Consider the following 17,883-nt stretch of genomic DNA (forward strand, 5'->3'; position numbering starts at 1 on the left):
TGATACATATCAGCCCTAAGCATTGTTGCTTCCCCAGCGAAAGATTCTTGTTACCGGTCCATCCCGGCCCGGTAGAACGACAACGGCCACGATAGCGGCCTCCCCGAGTCTCTCCCGGCACACGGCCGCCTAAGAGCCGGCCATGGCCTCCATGGCCGAGTCAGAGCCGGCCATGGCCTCCACGGCCGAGTCAGAGCCGGCCATGGCCTCCACGGCCGAGTCAGAGCCGGCCATGGCCGGGTCAGAGCCGGCCATGGCCTCCCCGGCCGAGTCAGAGCCGGCCATGGCCGGGTCAGAGCCGGCCATGGCCGAGTCAGAGCCAGCCATGGCCTCCACGGACGAGTCAGAGCCGGCCATGGCCGGGTCAGAGCCGTCCATGGCCGGGTCAGAGGCAGCCCTCGGCCAAGGGGTTGTTCATGACGCTCCTTGGTCGCCTATAAATATAGGGGTCTCTCCCCTAGTCCAGGTAATCCGAATTTGAGTACTGAAACGATGTCGAACTCGTACCTCGCTCGTTTCTCTCAAGTCTCGACCTCTAAACACTAAACCCTCTACAAACCACCTCAATCCTACTAATGTTGAGCGTCAGAGAGGTAAACAGAGGCAACCCCCCTGTTTCCCCTTTGTAGTTCACACCTTTTTGTTCACATTTCAGGTGCTTGGACGAGATAGAGATCACCTACAGCTAAGGGACGGCTTGGGATACCAAGCCCGACACGCTCGAGTCGAGACGAGACCACTTGGTCCGGCCTTGGGTCTAACCGTCTACGACTCCTAAATCATTGTCCGAAAAACTGCGACAACATTTTGGCGCTAGGAGGGGACCTCTCGACCTTGGCGACACATCCCCTCTACCAGTCTTCTTCTCACTTCTACGACTCTCGAGAGATGAGTCACCTACCCACTACCTCCGCGGGTACACGAGCGACGAGCTCGAGGTACGGTCTCCGACTCCTCGCACACCGTCTTGAAGGGCAACCTCGCGATAGCGAGAGCCAGCCCCAAGACCCGGCGAACGACCCCGAGGCCGAGCTCCGAGAGGACACGGCCCGGCGGCTCGCGGAGCTCCTTGACCGTCCCGGCGTTGACGGCTCCCTCATCGCCGATCTCCTCGGCTACGACGTCGAGGATCGATCCGCTCAGGACGACTCCGACCCCGAATACGTGGGGGAGTCAAGGACCAACGAGGCCACCCCTAGCCTCGCTCAAGCACGACCCGAGGGGGCCAATGGTGCGTTGGCCGATCCTTTGTACCCGGCGCGACAACATGCACGGTCACAGTCCCGGGGACTCGCCCCCTCAGTTTCTAGAGGTGGCCGGACACGGCCCCTCGCCGAGGAGAGAGCGACTCTGGTTGACGATGGGGCCGATAGCCGAAGCGGTCGCCGGACGGCCCGGCCAAGGGCGACCTCGCCTCGCCACGCGCCTAGCGCGGACCTTAGAGAACACTTGACGGCGCAAAGAAACTCCCGAGGGGGGGATCTCCGCCAAAGGCTCAATTCTCGGCGGGACGCGCTGCCCGCCGCGACTCTCGGCCGACCTCAGGCCAATGTCGTGGACCAAGCATCCAACGAACGCCGACCAGTGACCCCCGCGGCCCCGACAGTCGGCCCTGCCAACGGGCTTGATATGGTCAAAATGATTCAAAGCCTCCAAAACCAAATCATCGAGATGCGGGACTCGAGGAGGCAGAGATCATTTGGAGGGATCGAGGAATCATACTCTCCCTTCGCCGCACAAATCCTCGCGCAGCCTTGCGTGGGGAACTTCAAATTGCCGTCCATCCCTCCCTATGATGGACGGACTGGCCCAAACTTCCACATCCAACACTACGAGACGTGGATGACAATGCAAGGACAGTCGGATGCGACCCTCTGTCAAGCCTTCAGCCTGACCCTCACAGGGTCGGGCTTTGAGTGGTTCCGAAGTTTGAGGCCTGGAAGCATCCCGTCCTTCCGGGCCTTGCGAGAGGCTTTCCTTGCCCGCTTTGCCACGCTTGTGGCACAAAAGAAGTCGAAGACCCACCTCCTCTCCATTCGACAAGGGAGAGATGAGACATTGAGACAATACCTCGCCCGCTTCACCGAAGAGTCTCACAAAGTCGAGGGCTTCGACGACAAGGACGCCATCACAGCGATCACCGAGGGAGTTCGCACGAGCGACTTCCTCAAGTCCATTGTCGGGCAAGTCCTGCGAGACATGGCGGAGCTGATGACGAGAGCCCGCACACATATGGGAATCGAGGACTATCTCGATGGCCGAGATGGCCGAAAGTCAGGAGGACAAGGTAGTCGCCACCGCGACGAGCAGGACGAAGATCGTCCCGACCCTCAGAGGAAGAGGAGCAAGGGAGGCCGGGCCCCTAACGGTCGCCCCCTCTCCGGTCCAAGATCGTCGCATGTTGATAGCTTCCGAGCGTTATCAACGTACACCCCACTGAACACTCCGCAAGAGCGGATCCTAGCTCTGCACCGCGACAAGCTAGGAAGTCCGGCTCCTCTTCCGAAGGATCCCGCGAAGAGGGATCGAAACAAGTTCTGTGAGTACCACCAGGATCACGGGCATCTGACGTCCGAGTGCTATCACCTCAGGCGTCAGATCGAGGCCCTGATTCAAAACGGGAAATTAAAAGAGTATGTCCTGAGAACGGTCGGGACGGCCACGGTGCACGAAGGCCGTCCACGGCAAGGAAGGAAGGGTCCAGCGACGGTGACTGTCACGGACCAGGCAGCGATTGAAGAACCGGAGAGCTCGCAGCTGCATGTCGTGGGCTCGATCATGGGTGGCCCGGAGTTTGGGGACTCATCCACGCAAAGGAAGAAGTACGTGCGCGAGGTTTCTCGAGGAAAAATTGCGCACTACATCAACCATACGTACGAGGCTCCCCCTCCGGCCCCGTACGAGTACACGAGAAACTCGGGGGGCTAATGGGAAACAATGCTCAACGAAACTAGAGCTCGCTCGCTCGCTCAACAAAAAAAAAACAACTAAAAAAAAAAACAAAAGCACAATAAAGTCGTGCTAATCGATCACGCCTTCATTGGTGGGTCGAGAAAATAAGACACGCGCAACAAAGTCGTGCTAATCGATCACGCCTTCATTCGTGGGTCGAGAAAATAAGACACGCACAATAAAGTCGTGCTAATCGATCACGCCTTCATTGGTGGGTCGAGAAAATAAGACACGCACAATAAAGTCGTGCTAATCGATCACGCCTTCATTGGTGGGTCGAGAAAATAAGACACGCACAATAAAGTCGTGCTAATCGATCACGCCTTCATTGGTGGGTCGAGAAAATAAGACACGCACAATAAAGTCGTGCTAATCGATCATGCCTTCATTGGTGGGTCGAGAAAATAAGACACGCGCGATAAAGTCGTGCCAATCGATCATGCCTTCATTGGTGGGTCGAGAAAATAAGACACGCGCAATAAAGTCGTGCTAATCGATCGCGCCTTCATTGGTAAGTCGAGAAAATAAGCCACGCGCAACAAAAGCCGTCCCTCGTGACGCACAAAAGCCGTCCCCCGTGACGCACATAAGTCGTCCTCGTGACACACAAAGGCCGTCCCTCGCGACGCGCAAAGGCCGTTCCCCGTGACGCAAACCCAAGAGCATTCATCCCGCATCCGCATAAAAGCATAGATTTTGAGTTTCCACTCGACCTACGCTCGACCGGAAACTCGGGGGACTAATGTTACCGGTCCATCCCGGCCCGGTAGAACGACGACGGCCACGATAGCGGCCTCCCCGAGTCTCTCCCGGCACACGGCCGCCTAAGAGCTGGCCATGGCCGAGTCAGAGCCGGCCATGGCCGAGTCAGAGCCGGCCATGGCCGAGTCAGAGCCGGCCATGGCCTCCACGGCCGAGTCAGAGCCGGCCATGGCCTCCCCGGCCGAGTCAGAGCCGGCCATGGCCGGGTCAGAGCCGGCCATGGCCTCCACGGCCGAGTCAGAGCCGGCCATGGCCTCCACGGCCGAGTCAGAGCTGGCCATGGCTAGGTCAGAGTCGTCCATGGCCGGGTCAGAGGTAGCCCTCGGCCAAGGGGTTGTTCATGACGCTCCTTGGTCGCCTATAAATATAGGGGTCTCTCCCCTAGTCCAGGTAATCCGAATTTGAGTACTGAAACGCTGTCGAACTCGTACCTCGCTCGTTTCTCTCAAGTCTCGACCTCTAAACACTAAACCCTCTACAAACCACCTCAATCCTACTAATGTTGAGCGTCGGAGAGGTAAACAGAGGCAACCCCCCTGTTTCCCCTTTGTAGTTCACACCTTTTTGTTCACATTTCAGGTGCTTGGACGAGATAGAGATCACCTACAGCTAAGGGACGGCTTGGGATACCAAGCCCGACACGCTCGAGTCGAGACGAGACCACTTGGTCCGGCCTTGGGTCTAACCGTCTACGACTCCTAAATCGTTGTCCGAAAAACTGCGACAACAATTCTTTCGAACGTTACTTACTTCGAAAGTGCGCGCCATCTATCGGTTCTGGAATCAACCCTTAGGTGAGAGAACATTAACCTTCTTTCAGGAAGGCTGGATTCCGTATCTGTAAATCACTTCCCACTCGAATTATGCTCTGAGAAAACTCCCAAGACAAAAGCTGTGATTAGCATGAATAGCCTTTTAGCGAATGAGTCAAAGAGCTCAGTAACATAACCCAGTGTCCATGATCACTTCAGGATTTAGATCAAGTCTCACTGTGACCATCATAGTGGCCTCGGTTAGTGTGTTGTAACGGTCCTTAAACGATACATCTACACCAAGACCTGTCCGGGTCGTACACTTACCACAAGTGTAGAATGCTCCCACATAGTGATCAGCCTTCACCCATGTGTTCCACATATATGACTTTAGATATAGTTTTCCAGGCGTATATCAGTCATCGACCATGTTTTAGCACACCGCCCGAACTCAGGTGCCCAGCACGTGACTCAGTTAGATACGGAGGCTATGGAATAATGAATGTTTAATAAATCTTATTAAATAAGAAATAACGCTTTCAATTCAAATAGATAATAAATGTCAAACTTTATTTTATTAATAATTTCAACAAGAATTTACATAAGTATCTTCTCGTGGGCAAGAATTCCTAACATACCCTTCATGAATATCATCAGCTAGTCGGGATTTACAAAATTACCATTTTACCCTTCTAGCTGTTATTTCCTCAACTCCTTTGTCGCTTGTGAATAAGTTAGAAACAATGTATTGACAAGGAGCTAACAAGTCACATTGTTTCATCCAAAAGAGTCAAGACTCAATTTGGACACTGGCCAGTTCATTTATTCACACTCCAAGGAACAAAGCATGAGGTGATATATATTGCATTTCAGCAATCTTGTACATGAATTCCATATCTATGAGAACTTCACAAAGTTACTCATGACATTCTCACAACTTAGTACTTCACCAATAGGCCTTGTTCGGAATCACATAGTGCGTCCGAACTCTGACTTTCTCAAATGAGAATACTAAGGTGTGAAATGACATGTCTCATTTCAGGATTAAGGTAAGCACGATGCAATTCATACGTAGTGACTTCGAGACATAAGCGTTTAAATGGTTTGTTCTTATCTTGTCTCTAGAAGCGCACTGGTAAATTCAGTACCTTCGGAAGATACCTAGAAGAACTATAGAGTCTCCAACTCTCAATGCCCCATAACCAGACATCATAGATTCTCCTAACAATCGTACTGAGGTCAATAGTCCTTTGACCCTTAGATTGCGAATATATCGTTTAAGCAAACTACGAAGAGTTTGTTCATGCAAATCTACATTTGTCTCTTCGTAAGTTGTTAAGTTTGTTTATGGACTAAAGACTAATGTTTTATCATAAAGCTTCAAACAGACACGGAAGAATGAATGAACGTTTCAACCTTTTATTAATGAATAAGCAATTACAAGCAAGAGTCATTATGAGACTTTATTACATCAAATGTACAATATAAAGATTACAACTCTTCTTGTGGGCACCATTGACAACAAACTCCCACTTGACTCAAAGAAGATGTGTGTAGTCCTTCATGCCTAATCCCTCTCGATGTTGGTCGAAGACCTTGTTCGCCAGGGCCTTTGTGAATGGATCTGCTAGGTTGTCCACCGTTGAGATCTTCTTCACTTCCACGTCTCCGCGCTGCATGATCTCTCGAATCAAATGGTATTTCCTCTCAATATGCTTAGAGCGCTTATGGCTTCGAGGTTCCTTTGAGTTAGCGACAGCCCCACTATTATCACAATAAAGGGTCATGGGCTCGTCGACGTTTGGAACAACTTCCAAATACTTAAGGAATTTTCTAAGCCATACAGCCTCTTTGGATGCTTCACAAGCAGCCACATATTCGGCTTCCATTGTGGAGTCAGCAATGCAAGATTGCTTAATACTCCTCCACACAACAGCTCCACTATTAAGGATGAACACAAATCCCGAAGTTGATTTCCTGGAATCCTTATCCGCTTGAAAATCGGAGTCGGTATATCCCATCATAGCCATGTCAGTACCTGTATGTAAGCATCAAGTTCCTAGTTCTTCGAAGATACTTAAGAACATGCTTAACAGCAATCCAGTGCTCGGGTCCAGGGTTGGATTGGAAACGGTTAACTATGCCAACGGCAAAACAGATGTCAGGTCTAGTGCAAAGCATAGCATACACGAGGCTTCCTACGGCAGAGGCGTAAGGAATTTTCCTCATGTCTTCAATCTCTTGTGCAGTCTTGGGAGACTGGTCCTTAGAGAGTGAAACTCCATGCCTAAAGGGTGTTTGGCCCTTCTTGGAGTCTTGCATCGAGAAGCGATCCATCACCTTATCAATATAAGATGCTTGAGAGAGCGACAAGGTCCGGTTTTTCTTATCTCGAAAGATTTGGATCCCCAGAATGTACGCGGCTTCTCCTAGATCCTTCATATCGAATTGCTTTGCCAGCCAGACCTTAACCTCAGATAACTTACCCACGTCATTACCTATGAGTAGCATATCATCGACATATAGTACAAGAAACACAACTTAGCATTCGTGTATTAACTTGTAAACACAAGGCTCATCTATTGACTGTTCAAAGCCGAAGCTTTTTACAGTTTCATCGAATCTACTATTCCATGACCTAGATGCTTACTTTAATCCATAAATGGACTCAAGCAACTCACAAACCTTGGTCTCTTGACATTCTTCCACGAAACCGTCTGGTTGAGCCATGTAAATGCGCTCGTCAAGATTGCCATTCAGGAAGGCTGTCTTGCCATCCATTTGCCAGATCTCATAGTCGAGAGCTGCAGCTATGGATAGGAGTATGCGGATGGATTTAAGCATCGTGACTGGCGAGAAGGTTTCTTCATAGTCAATCCCTTCTTGTTGGGTATAACCCTTCGCCACAAGTCGTGCTTTGAACATCTCGACGTTCCCATCAGGACTCTTTTTCTTCTTGTATATTCACTTATACCCTACGGGTTTAATCCCTTCAGGAAGGTCTACAAGTTTCCAGACTTTGTTGACATACATCGAGTGCATCTCAACTTTCATGGCGTCAAGCCAAAGGTTTGATTCAGAACAAGCCATCGCTTGGCTATAGGAAACAGGATCATCCATGTCAGAGACGGCTACGAGAGAGTCTCCATAAGACATGTACCTGTCAGGCTTTTGAGTAGCCCTCCCACTACGTCGAAGTACTACTTGACAAGATTCTGAAGAGTTAGGTTGTGTTTCAGTTGGGGTAAGAACAGTTATTACAGATGAGGTAGAAGCTTTCTCACCCAACTTTTATTCAAGCACAATTTTGATTCTAGGTTTTGCATCCTTCATAAAGTCCTCCTCAAGGAAACGAGCATTCGTGTTAACGAAAGTCTTATCGTCCTCGGGACTATAGAAGATGAAACCCTTGGTTTCCTTTGGATATCCCACAAACTTGCTAGTCTTTTGCCTTAGCACGTGTGCAGGGCAACCCCAAATTCGGATGTGGCTCAGATTTACTTTACGGCCAGTCCATCGTTCATAAGGAGTACCAGGAACCGTTTTGGACGGAACTTGGTTCAGAATATAAGCTGCTGTTTCGAGGGCATATCCCCAAAAGGAAAGCGGGAGTGATGAGTAACTCATCATTGATCTAACCATCTCCATAAGAGTTCGGTTTCTTCTCTCTGACACTCCGTTTTGTTGAGGTGTGCCAGGTGCGGTAAGCTGAGAAGCGATACCTTCTTCTTTAAGAAAGTCATCGAACTCTCCAGACATATACTCACCACCTCGATCAGATCGAAGGGTTTTGATCACTTTGCCAGTTTGCTTTTCCACTAAAGCCCTAAAGACCTTAAATACGTTAAAGGTCTCGGATTTGTGTTTGAGCAAATAGACAAAACCATATCGCGAGTAATCATCGGTGAAGGTAACGAAGTATTCGTATCTGTGCCTGTTGGCTGAGCGGCCCACATACATCAGAATGTATTAGTTCCAGCAACTCAGTGGCTCTTCGACCCTTATCGGAGAAAGGTCGCTTAGTCATTTTTCATTCTATGCAGGATTCACAAGTAGGTAGTGAACCTATTGCAGGGGCTTGGAGTGGACCGTCCCTCACAAGTCTCTTAATCCTATCTATACTGATATGACCAAGTCTTAAGTGCCATAAGTGTGTTGATTTTGTTAGATCGGAGGATTCAGAAAGTTTGATCCTCTTTGGCTCCCTAATTAGATCATTATCTATTTCGGTGTCTAAAATTGAAGGTTGAGTGGGATAAATGTAAAAAAGACCATTCTTCAAACATGCATCAGTGACAAAAGAATTTGAAAAAGAAATACGAATTTCATTCTTCATAAACTTTAAATAATAATCTTGCTCTAAAAGTTGAGCAACAGATATTACGTTTTTCCCAAAGGAAGGAACATAATAAACATTATTCAAATTTAAAGTGCGGTCTTCAAAAGACAGCGTCACGGATCCCACAGCCTTCGCAGACACCAGGCTCCCATCACCCCATTTGAAACATAACTTGCCTTCCTCTAAGCTTTTGGTTTTCTTGAAACCATTCAAGGAACAACAAATATGGTTAGTAGCAGCGGAGTCAAGAATCCACGTTGATACATTATCAGCTACTAAGCATGCTTAGGTAACTAGTATAATACTATGTTCCTTTGCTTTGAGATAGGCAGGATAGTTCTTTTTATCGGCCTTGTGCGGTCTCTTCTTAGTTCCAGAGGCGGAGGCTTTTTTCTCAGTAGCATGTGCCTCTCCTTGATTCCTCTTTCTCTTAGTGAGACCTACAGCAGTGTGAAGCTCCTTCATAAGCTTGGTAATAGCGTACTCTAGCTTGTTCATGGAGTAGTTCCACTTGGAGGTATCAAGAGATGCGGGGAGAGTTTCTATGATCATATCTATGATATTCTTCCCATCAATCTCAGATCCTAGGATTTCCATTTTATTCAGATAACTAATGATCAGTATCATAATGTCTCTGACAGGAGTCCCAGCCTTCATGCGACAGTTCATAAACTGCTTGTAGCCTTGTTTGACGCGTTTGCCCTCCAAACATCTCGTGGAGATTGTTGAGCATGTCGGCGACAGTCTCGATGTCATGATGTTGTTGTTGCAACACATTGTTCATTGATGCTAAGATATAGCACCTCACAATCTCATCGGAGCAGAGCCAGGCCGCCAAGGCGTCTTTGTCCTCTTGAGTCGAATCATCATTCGTTTGAGGACAGGGGGTGGTGAGTACCAATTTGTGCTTGTTAATGGTAAGGACAATGTCGAGGTTATGTTTCGTAGTTTTTGGTTTCGAGTTTGTTTGAGGAAAAGATGATCGAGAGAGGGTTGAGAGACATGATGCCAATATAAGTTGAAACAAGTTTATGATTAATCTTTTGGTTTAGGATTTAAGTTTTATTTAAGACTTTGATAAAATCCAAAGGTTTTATAAACCAAACGATAATTTACTCCCTCAAGAGAAGGCCGCAAAAAATCTCCATTTATAAGTAAATGACACATCATTAATGCTTAGCCAAGTTGTCAATACATCAATTTTGACTAGCCACCTTTTAAATTGGTTTGATCACTCACATCCTTTCGCAGAGCCTCAAGGGAGGATTACTAGGGATTGAGCCTAAGTGTGCAACCAACCACTTAGTCCAAAAGGTCAACTTCGAAAAACAATCCCCTAAGGGGAGGCCTTGTCATCATCATCTCACTCTCGGACGTAGCTCATTGAGCAATGATCGAAGCAAAAACGCCTTGGAGTACTCCCATTTAAGAGAGGGTCGCAAGAGCGGCTCTTAGTCCCACGTTAATTGCTTCTTTCATTAGTGTTGGGGATCGTGGGTTACAAACAACAAATATAACCCTCCCACTTAGTTTTTGGAGTTGGTTCATCAACTATTGTAAGTTCGGAAACGGATTTCCTAGTTAGAGAGTGATAGAGCGGACAACTAGAAGAGAATCCTAGATATTTATATTCAGAGCAGTATTAGTGCATAAAGGCACAAGGTACATACTCGATCTTTTCCTATTTTCTATTCGGGAAAGTGCATGAGGGAAGTGTGAACTTCAACTCACTCGAACACTTGAAAGTTTGAGATTACACATCTTTTTGTTTTTCGGCTTGTCTACAAAGAGACCTCCCACTCAAAATTTCAGGAGCATATAGATTTTGAACAAATGTGATATAGAAATAGTTTTGAAAACATTTTGAAAACTTATTTGATTTGGATGACAAAATATTTTCAAGTTTGAAAACGAAAACAGTAAACGAAAACGGTTTTTCAAAATTCAAACTAGTTTTGTAAAAATTCAATTTCAATTAAACTTTCAAAAATCAAAACATTTTAATCTTACACATCATGTTTATAATCTTATGAAAAACATTTTTGCTCAAGAAATTTTTCTCATTAGAGTTCTATAACTCATGGTAGTGGGGCTGAAAATCCGGAATTCTAAAAAACTGGACTTTCGGAACAGCCGCGCACCTCGGAGTAAAATCGCCATAACTGGCGGCACCGATGTCCTTTTCACCTGAAACCGGTGGAATTGGACAGAGGACAGAAAGAGCTTTAATTTGATTCAAGAATCATTCAATTTTGATTTTTGAGCAGAGAGTTATGCCACTTTTACTGCGGGTTTTACTCCAGCTCGAAGAAAAACAAATAATTAAAGCTTGGTCCTTTTTAGGTGCGAAAAAGAATCGAGTGTAACGGAACGTTTTAGGAGGTTGTTAAAGCTTTTATTTGTGTTTTATTAGCAAGGTAATAACATGGTATAAAATAAATAACAACATGCATAAAACAATTCAACTAAATAAACGAAACTAGTAAGACAAGAAAACTAGTCACAAAATTTACTCGAAAAATCTCAAACCTTTAAAACACGTTTTTCAATATAAAAAATTAAAAACTTTTAGAACTGATTCTAATGTGTTTTAACAACATCCCAAACTCATAGAAAATCAACATGATTTTTAATTTAAAGGCAAGAGCAATAAATTTAAAAAAAAAACTAAGAAAACAATTCTAACTTGTCACAAAATTAGTAAACTTTCGAAAACGATTTTCAAGCTCATATTTTTAAATACATGTACATGCATATCTTTGACCGTAGCTCTGATACCATTTGTTGAAATTGATCTAGGGTTTAAGAAAAAGTTTAACGCTTCGTTAAGCGGCGGAATTTTAAAAATTTTCTTATTCAAGTAAAACAGTTTTTACTAACCTAGACAAAGTGTAAGCACATGTAAATAAAACTAATATGAGCATAATAAATATACTAACCTCTTTAGAAGCTTGAACGTTGATGAGCCTTCGGAAGGTTAAAAACGTTCGTCTCCCTCGCAGCACGTCTCTCTTCCTTTCCTTGGCAACTCGAGCAACCACGAAAGTTTCTATCACTAAATCACTCGAAATAAAAGGAATTAGTGTGTGGGCACTTTTAAACACTAGGACTTAAGAACGAGTCTTGAAATCGCAGAGCTAAACTCTAGGTCAAATGAGGACCTAGGTGCCAAAACAATAAAACGAAATTGACTACAGAGAGAGAGGAGAGGAGCGGCCACAAGGTCTAGAGAGAGAGGCTCTCAATCTCTAACTTATGTAGAATGAATGAAATGAGAGGAATGAGGTGGGGTATTTATAGGAGAAGGGTTGGCCTTGGAAAGAAGTAGTTTCCTCTTATTTTCCAAGCCTTTATGAGCAATCCCTTATTGCCCAAATCTCCAAAATGGGCGCCCACCTCATGCAAATCCCCAAGGGATTAGTTTCCTCTTTTGTTTCTCTTTGTTTCCTCATAGAGGAAATTTGTTTCCTCTTTTTCTTTTGGCAAGTATCTTGATACATTTATGCACAAAATATTCTCTCTTTCTCTTGGGTATTTGGGCGTCCAACATGTCTCTAGAAGGAGCTTCTAGAAGCTTCTTCATTTGTTCATGACAACATGAGAAAGGCTCATTAAGAATTTTCAATAAAATTCTTATGAAATGAAATTAATCCACAAGGCCCAATGATCAAGTCATGGCCGAGTATTATTAAGTCATCAAATGACCTTGTCAAAAAATTTATTGACATTCATTTCATGCTATGTCTCAAAAGACAAAAATACCCTTTAGACAATTTTCGTTCTTGTTTTGACTTAGCTTCCAGTTTAACTATTCCTAATCGATGTGATTCGTGACAGTGACCTCATGGATCCAAATGAACAAAGCTTTCGCTAAAATACTTGGACTCAAAAGTTCACAAACCTTTTCCAAGTTTAGCTTAATGTCAACTGACTCCACTAAAGAGTTGACACTGAAAATCTCTCGGTTCAAATGAATTTATTTTCTACTCAAGAATTCAACCTAATTGTAATGAGTGGATCCACAGAATATTATCAGTGTTTACCCTTCATGAATATCATCAACTAGTCGGGATTTACAAAATTACCATTTTACCCTTCTAGCTGTTATTTCCTCAACTCATTTGTCGCTTGTGAATAAGTTAGAAACAATGTATTGACGAGGAGCTAACAAGTCACATTGTTTCATCCAAAAGAGTCAAGACTCAATTTGGACACTAGCCAGTTCATTTATTCACACTCCAAGGAACAAAGCATGAGGTGATATATATTGCATTTCAACAATCTTGTACATGAATTCCATATCTATGAGAACTTCACAAAGTTACACATGACATTCTCACAACTTAGTACTTCACCAATAGGCCTTCTTCGGAATCACATAGTGAGTCCGAACTCTGACTTTCTCAAATGAGAATACTAAGGTGTGAAATGACATGTCTCATTTCAGGATTAAGGTAAGCACGATGCAATTCATACGTAGTGACTTCGAGACATAAGAGGTTAAATGGTTTATTCTTATCTTGTCTCTAGAAGCGCACTGGTCAATTCAGTACCTTCGGAAGATACCTAGAAGAACTATAGAGTCTCCAACTCTCAATGCCCCATAACCAGACATCGTAGATTCTCCTAACAATCGTACTGAGGTCAATAGTCCTTTGACCCTTAGATTGCGAATATATCGTTTTAAGCAAACTACGAAGAGTTTGTTCATGCAAATCTACATTTGTCTCTTCGTAAGTTGTTAAGTTTGTTTATGGACTAAAGACTAATGTTTTATCATAAAGCTTCAAACAGACACGGAAGAATGAATGAACGTTTCAACCTTTTATTAATGAATAAGCAATTACAAGCAAGAGTCTTCATGAGACTTTATTACATCAAATGTACAATATAAAGATTACAACTCTTCTTGTGGGCACCATTGACAACAAAACGAAGGAAAAACATAACAAGTATCCGAAAAGAAACACAATGCAAGCGCTAAACAAGTGTGCGAAAGATCAAAATAAAGTTGGCTACTCCGAGCCGAAGTCGATCTATTCCTCGTCATCCTCGAGGCGAAGATCGCTGGACCCGTCGGTAGCTTCTCCGTCAAGCAGGCGGTTCGTCGATTGGGCAGCCTCCGCAGTGACTTGGGGATGCGGGTCGTCCTTCTGTGGCTCGTCGTCCAAAGAAGGGAACATTGCGTCAAAGAAGGAAAAGGTGGTCCCGCGAGACGCGTTCTCCTTCGCGGTCGCGTCTCGAACCCGTATGGCCGCTTCATAACGAGCCACCTCCAACGCGAGGTCCCAATCGTCCTCTAAGTCCACCTTGGACCGCACGGTGTCGTCCTTCTCCTCGGTGAGAGTCTGCATCTCCGCTAGCAGAGAGTCCCTCTCCCTCTCGAACCCGTATGGCCGCTTCATAACGAGCCACCTCCAACGCGAGGTCCCAATCGTCCTCTAAGTCCACCTTGGACCGCACGGTGTCGTCCTTCTCCTCGGTGAGAGTCTGCATCTCCGCTAGCAGAGAGTCCCTCTCCCTCTCGACCTTGACCCGAGAGATCTCGCTCGCCGATAGGCGAGCATGGACGATGTTTAGCTCCTCGTCTCGACTCGAGAGCGCCGCTCGGAGTTTCTTCGTCTCCCCCAAGAAGGTGTCGACCGCTTGCTCCGCCTTCTCCCGAGACGCCTACTCGACTACACGCAGTGATCTCTCGGCCGCCGACTCCTCACGAGCTCGCTTCAACTCCTCCTCGAGTGCTTGAAACTCCTAGGCGGTCCGAACCCCCGTTAGAGCGACCGCATGGTCGGCCGCCGCGCTCTCCATGTCCTTCTGCATAATCTGCATTCACCGCAGCAAGTCCCGGAGAGTGTGGTCGCTCCGTTCTTGACGCACGAGCATCTGCGAAAAGGGGTGGTGTACGCACGACCAAAATGAGTATAGTGGTTGCATGTAAGTCAAGCAAGCGGGTCATACCTTTCGAGCGTCACTGATTCCGTGTTGGAAGTGCTCAAGGTCGCTCGTCGTCAGCAGACCCTTGAAATCTCGCAGAGAGGTTTCAAGGATCCCTCGGGAACACTGGTACCTCAGCTCCGCCGCCTCCGCTAGGAGCATCGAATCCATGCTATCCGGCGCCGCCGACGTATGGGCACGCTTGTGGCCGGAGGATAAACCGAAGGAGGTCGACGATGACGGTCGCTTATTGGAAGAGATCGCCTCGTTCCTCACCCGCGTTGCCGATCCCCCACGACGAGCCTCAACTCGGGAATGAGCCGCGGCCACAGCTTCGACAGTAGGTTCCACCCTCGGCACTCGCGCGCGCGACCGATGACGAACCATGGTATCTGCAAAGGAGAAAAGGTGCCATTCAGTTAGAACATAGCAATAAGCATAAGACACCAAAACATGCGATAACACAGAAGCGTATGTATGACTAGTACCCCCCACGTCGGGGGGAGGGACGGACGAACCCCCCCGCCTCTGATTCGGGATCCTCCGCAGCCTCCGCGCCGAGACCGGGGCGTTGAGGAGCTTCGTCACCAGGCACGAACCACCCAGTTCTCTCCATTAGGTCTGGGGACTCGAAGAGCGATCCTTGCTGCCTCGAATCCGGGACCGCCCTGATCACCGCGTCGAGCTCGGAGCCCTCGACGTCGCCCACGGGTGAAAAGTCGGCCGCGGAGCCAAAGGCGAGAGGCGCGACCCCTAAAGATGACTCGGACACCCACACCCAAGGGTATCTGTGCTTCGAAGTGACCTTTGTAATGATGGAAAGGCGCTTCCGGTGTGCTACTAGGTAGGATCCCGGCTTCCCGGGCACCCCGCGAACGATCATGAGGTCCTGAATGTCGTCCGCGGTGACAGCCCTCTTCTTTGCTCGATAGAGCATCATGTGGCACGCCGCGACTACTCGGTAGAAGGATGGGGACATCTGCAAAGCGTGTACCCCTAGTCGAACCAGCAAATCCTGAATCACCGGCTGGAAGGGCAATCTCAGTCCTCCGCGAAGACTCGCCTAGTGAATTGCGGCGTGCCCCTTTTGCGGGCGAGTCGGACGATCATCGGGTAGTGGTCTTAAGATCGACACCGACTCTGGGATGCCGTAACGTTTCCTCGAGGTCATGAAGCTAGCGATTGAAAGCGAACTCGAGACATCAACACCCGAGCAATCGAGGTAGCCACGTATTGTCGACTCTCCGATCGGGAAGGTTAAGGCCCGCATGTCCTCCCGCGCGGTTAGGGAAAGCATCGTTGCAGGCGTGATGTGGCGGCACGACGAATCGCTCGAGCACTCGACATTTGGAGCATTGCTCAGGCAAGGGGGGACCCCCTCACGGTCGCCTAATCAAGTCGGTCGACTCCCCTCGGCCTCGGCGTGGTTGCTCGGGCGCGCGCTCGGCTGTCGGCCGGCCGGGCCACCTTCTTCGGGCTGGCCCAGCCCTTGACCGGACATGCTCCCTCCTACGCTTGCGTCCAGTACAAGGACCCAGCCAGTCTACCGGCTGGTTGGCTCCTCCATGTGCGGGCCCGGCCCGGGCGATTTCTCGCATGCAGCGCGCGCCTCCGGCCTGCCAGCCCGGCCCGGTTCTTGCCGGCTGGGCCTTCGGCCCGTGAGTCCTGCCCGGGCATCCCAGCGCTCACCCCGTGCACGCCCAGCCCGACGGCCCGGCCTGGCTCCTGGCCAGTTGGGCCCTCCTCGCACGCGCCCACTCCAGCGGCCCGGCCCGGCTCCTGGCCGGTTGGGCCCTCCTCGCACGCGCCTACTCCAGCGGCTCGGCTTGACTCCTGTTCGGCTGGGCCCTCATCACGCAGGCCCGGCCCGGGGGTGGGCAAGCCGCCACCCCTAGGCCGACACCACCTGGCCGGGCCACCTCCTGCCCGGCGTCGGCCCCTCCTTGGGTGGCGTCGCCCGGCCCCGGCAGCTCTCGGGCAACGCGCGTCACCTCCGGCGCGGCCAGACCCGGGGCGCTCCCCTCCCAGGCGCGATCTGCAGGCCACCCAGCGACCTCGCCCGGCCGAGTGAGGGTCTCCCCCGCATCGGGACCAGCCCAGAAGGCGTCGACGCTGGTCGGTGCGCCCCTCCCGGCGCCGGCCTCGCCAGGCGCGACCGCCCCGGGCCCGCGCGTTCCACCCGGGCGTTCCCCCTCGGTGGTGCGTCTGGTGACCGCCCAGACGGCTCTACCCAGTCGAGTGGGGGCTTCCTCGGTGCTGGGGTCGACCCAGATCGCGACGCCCCTGGTCAGGGCGGCTTCCCCGTCGTCATCCTCCTCCGGCGCGTCTCCTCCGGCGCCGGCCACACCAAGCGCGGCCTCCTCCGGCACGTCTGTGGACGGCTGGGCGTCATTTCCCGGCCTGGGTGGGTCCTCCGCGATGCCTCCCGCGCCACCTGCGCCCCCCTGGGCCGAGGTGTCTCCTCCCACGCGCACATCATCCCCGGCGTCCACCTGCCGGCGCTGGCCGTCTCCGGCACGCGCGCCCTCTTCCTCACCGGCCAGCCATGCTTCAACCAAGGAAATATCTTCCCTGGTCATCTCTATGGTGTTGATTGAATTCAACGAATGCAATGCGTCGGGAATTATTGAAGGGGATGAAAATTGGACCCAAAAGTTGTCCAAGTCTACGTGTTGGTTCCCGAGCAAGTGAAACAAGTCATCCTCAGTGGTCCCACACCCCGATAGGTGGTCGGTGGGGTCCATGGGCGCAGATAACGAGGCAAAAAGTAACCAACGAAAAGGAAAAATAATAATTAAAGATGATCGGAACATACCTCTTGGCGATGGGCTGCTCCGGTGGGCCAACGACAATGAGGACCTTGAGTTTACCACTCGAGTTACACTCGCTGATAAACTCGGGGGGCTAATGTTACCGGTCCGTCCCGGCCCGGCGAAGCGACAACGCGACCGTCCTCGGACTCCCCTCGGCGCACGGCCGGCCCAGGGCCGGTGCTTGGCCAATGATCGGCCCAGGACCGGCTCTCAGCCATTCGCCGAGCCTGGGACGTCACACGGCCGGCTCAGAGCCGGCGCTCGACCAATAGCCGGCCCAGGGCCTGCTCTCGGCCATTGGCCGAGCCTGGGATGTCACACGACCGGCTCA

The sequence above is a fragment of the Urtica dioica genome, chromosome 12 (assembly GCF_054948205.1).
Source record: "Urtica dioica subsp. dioica isolate 48M chromosome 12, U.dioica_male_clone48M_v1_H2, whole genome shotgun sequence".
In the NCBI taxonomy this organism is placed as follows: Eukaryota; Viridiplantae; Streptophyta; class Magnoliopsida; order Rosales; family Urticaceae; genus Urtica; species Urtica dioica.